Source organism: Pteropus vampyrus, unplaced genomic scaffold, assembly GCF_000151845.1.
Source record: "Pteropus vampyrus isolate Shadow unplaced genomic scaffold, Pvam_2.0 Scaffold187, whole genome shotgun sequence".
NCBI lineage: Eukaryota > Metazoa > Chordata > Mammalia > Chiroptera > Pteropodidae > Pteropus > Pteropus vampyrus.
In genome coordinates this window covers 940,181-944,388 of record NW_011888968.1, presented here as the reverse complement: position 1 = coordinate 944,388, position 4,208 = coordinate 940,181, and positions in this window count along the sequence as shown.

Genomic DNA, 4,208 nt, shown 5'->3' with positions numbered 1-4,208 from the left:
GGCGGTGGTGTGGGGGGGCCGTGGGGTGCGCGGGGGCGAGATTGGATTGGGGGCAGGGAAGGCAGAGTGTGCGAGAAATCCCAAATCGCCATTGTAAAGTGTTTGGGGACCCCACCTCAGGTTCCGGGGATCCCTGCGCTCCAGCGCGGGGGTCGCAGAGCGCTGTCCCGGGCCCTAGCGGTGGCAGGGAACGCCGCTTCCCGACACGCGGCGGGGGCGCCCTGTCGCACTTAGGGCGCAGGTGTCTCGGCGTGGGCCGGGGGTCCTCAAGTCCCGCTGGGAAGTGTGGGGAAGGGGGGAGTCTCTGGGCGCGCGCAGAGCGCGCAGCCTCCACCTGCCCGAGCAGGCGCGGCGCCTGGTGCCGCAGCCCCAGCCCGAGCGTCCCCCAGTACGGCGCGGGAGCCAGGTACTAGCCACGGCGGCCGCCAGGTGCGATCGTGGGGACCCGACTCGAATGTGGCCCAGGCAGGGGGCCCGCCGAGGCTGCGCCCGCCGGGGAGAGGAGCAGGGCGGGAACCCCACGCAAATCCTACGTGCATGACCCAGCGCCCCGGAGCGCGTCTAAGCAGCTGGCCTCGGGGGCCCACCCCAAAAATCCGGATAATGGTTTCTCCACCCTCAGGGCGCTAGACTAAGCTAGCGTAGATTTGGGTTCGGCCCCGGGGGCCACCACGATAATTTGGGGGTCTGGGGAAACCATCTCCTGGAGAGTTTGGACGATGTAAGAAGTGGCTTTTACTAACTCAAAACCACGCATAGGCCCCAGCGGCCGCCCGCTCCCCGGACCCCCGGCCGCCCGCGCCTCTCCAAGCGGCGGAAGCCTGCGCGGTGCTCGCCCCCTCGCTCCGCCGTCAATCACCTCGCCCGCGCTCCGCGCGCGCCTCCCGGAGTCCTGTGCCCCGCGGGCTGGAGGCGCCGCGCAGTGCCGCGCGAGCGCGGTGCGCCTCGCTTCGGCGTCCCTCCGACCCGGCGCCCTGGCCGCCCCGCTTTGGGGCCGCCAAGGCGCTTTCCCCGCAGTTACGATCTTTGCAAAGCAGACGAAAGCGGCGCCGGTTTCGGAGCGCCGGGTCCCAAGGAGCACGACCGCCCAGAGCAGCAAGCCCGCAGCGGGTTCCCGCGCTCCGCGCCTGTGTCCCCGGCGGCTGCCGGAGGCGAGCGCCAGCCCGGGCGGTACGGCGACGGGTTCGGGCAGGAGCCGCGCTGCGGCGTGGAGGCGGCGGGGAGCTCACCGCGAGGCTGGAGGCTGTGTCCGCGGGCGCGCTAGGAGCCGAGGCAGGAGACAGCTCTGCGGCCGGCGGCGGACAGCGCTGAAGGTGAGCGAGACCCCGAAGGCCGTCAGTCCCCAATGTCCGGGGGCAACGCCCAGTCCGTTGGAAGACCCGGGGACAATGCCCAAATTTGGGGGAAACTGGGGGCAATGCCCAGTCGTTTTCCTGGACGCGGGAGAAGGTCTGCCGACGTCCTGGCGGACACGTAGTCGGGCCAAGTGTGCTTGGGGACGCAGAAATTCTGCAAAGCCGAGGGGCTCCGGGACTTTCGTGGGAGATACAGAGAGGCCCGAGATCAGGGCCTGCCCTGCGCGGGACTGGGGGCTGCGGAGGGCGGCTGGTGGCCCAAGGACAATGCCAGAAATCAGGGACGAGTAGGGGCTCTGTCTGATCTGCAGGCCGAGAGAACGAGTGTCCTCAAGTAGGGGGCCCAGGGGAGGCCCTGTGATGTGGGACTGTGATTAACCACTAAATTCGAGACTCCAGAAAAATAGAGCCCAGCTTTGGGGGATCAGGGGAAACCGCTCCATGCAATTGGGCGACGGAGGATCCCCGTCCAGAATGTGGGGGACCCGGCATCTTGGTCAGCGGGTTGCGGGGATCCCAGGTGGCTCCTGGGGAGGTAGTTTTCTGAGTGACTCAGGAGAAATTCTCTATGTGGAACTTGAGGGCGACCCGAGAGGCACATTTTCTAAAATTGAGGGAAGGAAACAATAGACCCATTGGAGCTTTAGACAAAATCTCCACGTGGTGGAGGAAAGTAGAGGTTAATTTCACACAATTTAGAAATGCAAGTTCATGGCCTGGGCACTCGCAGCACTCAAGAAAAGCAGCTTCCATAATTGTGGTGGCTTCGGGGGAAATTCTCAGTGTCCCTCAGAGGCTCACGAAACACGATCTAAATTTGGGGGCGGGGGACCTGGAGTGTGATCAGTACATTTGGGGAATACAGAAAATCCATGGCCTTTATAGTCTGATTTTTAAAATTAATTTCATTTACTATAGGCTTATTTTTCGGTGAACAGGAAGAAATATTCTGTTTTCCTGGGCACGGTCTGCATTTGGGGAACCCTTGTAAAACGTCGCCCTGGTTTGGGGAGTCCCTGGAAATTGTTCAGTGAAGATTGACAGCGAAATTTCAGGGTTCCTGGTTTCACAGTGAGGGAGCAGGTCGCAGGCCGGGGCTGCTTGGCATTTCCAGGGTCTGGGGATATTTTTCAGCCCTGGACATTTTCATTTTGGGGGGCCCATGGAAAATTGCCTAAATTTAAGGGGACTTGGGGCAATGTTCATAGAGTCAGTCGACCCATAAGTCGATATTCCAAAAAAGCTCAATTGTTTTATGGAGGGGGGGAAAAAATTTTCATTTTTTTTGGGGGGTTGGGGGCGGTTCCTTCATTTTGGGGGCCCGGGGAAATTATTTTTTGATTTTGGGGGTCCAGGGAAGTTGCTCAGAGTCCTCAGGGCAACTGAGGGTCGACATCTAAGTTTTACGGAAAAAAGAATTGAGCTCTTGAATCGCGGGGCCTGGAGAATCGGTGTCCAAAGTTGGTGACCTACGGGATGTTAGCAGTGTGTGAGGGAGCCAGGAAATGTTGCTTAAATTTGGGGTGACTCTGTATGTGCATAGGAAGCTTTGGAGCCCAAGAAATCAGTGCCTTTCTGTGACCCAGGGGTCACACCGAATGTGTTTTGGGGGTCTGGAGGGAAGTGCCTAATATTTGAAAGGAGCCAGCAGGTCCCAATATCGGGGATCAGGAAAGGGGTCCAGGGATGTCCTGGGATTTGGAATGGGTGTCCAGATTTTAGAAAACCCGGGTCCTTGTCAGTAAGCTAGGGGGGCCCAGGGAATGTTTCAGAATTCAAAATGTTTATGACGCAGAGAAAATGTCTAGAATATTTGGTTACTGGAGACACTCCACAGAGCTGAGCGTGACAAGCACAGGCTCTGTGCAGGGGTGTTTTAGTGTGTGGGAGTCTGGCCCAGGGGACCTGGGAGGCCGTGTGAGAATCGGGGGGACCCTGGGTAACCCACGGCGTCAACCGAGTACATCTCGCATCTCGGGCAACTGCTTGGTGCGCGTTCGGGGGGCCCGGGCAACAGTGTCTAAATGCGAAGGAAGCCTGGGGAGTCCCAGAAATGAATGCCCCAAATCTCCCTGGCCCGCAGAAAAAGAACGCACAAGAAGTTTTGGGGATCGGGAGTCACCCTCTCGGTTTTGCGGGATGCAGGAAATCAGTGCAGACTTTGCGCATCGGAAAAGATCTTGGTGTGTTTGCGGGCAAATGCCTAAATCGTCGTGGAGGCTTAGGGAGCAGGTCCTGAGGGTCTAGGAAATGTGCTCAGTGTGTTGGGGGACCTGGGAGTCTTTGTGTACAATTTAGGGAACCCAGGTCACGTTCCCAATAATTTTGTGGAACTCAGCAAGGTCGGGTCCGAAACTACGGGGAGCCAGCGGAGCAGGGCTTCGGTGTGGGGGCGTCAGAACAGGGACAGAAGCTTGGGAGACCCTGTAGTCAAGGTCTAAAATTGTGGGGGCACAAGGAGAAAGCTCCACTTCATGTTCTGGGATCAGGGCGTAAGTGCCAGAGAAACGCCGGCGGCGTTCTGGGGAGCCCCGCAAAGCGGTCAGCACGACCACAGGACCTGGAGGGGGTGCGCAAAGCTGTTAGGAGCCTGTGGGGAGACGCCCAGTGATTTGGGGGACCCAGGGCCGCTAGTGGAAACTTGGGGAAGCCAGTGGGGGCTTGAGGAGTTTCTGAGGTTCGGGGAAATTAATGTCTAGGAAAACTCTTGTGACCTGGGACACCGGCGGCCAGGAGCACGGCTGTAACTTAAGGATCCCAGAAGAGAGAAAAGAAAGAAAACCTCTTGTCTGCGTTTCGGGGAGCAGGGCAGCTGCTGAGTGGGCTCGGGCGGGTCTGCGCTCGCGCGGCCAG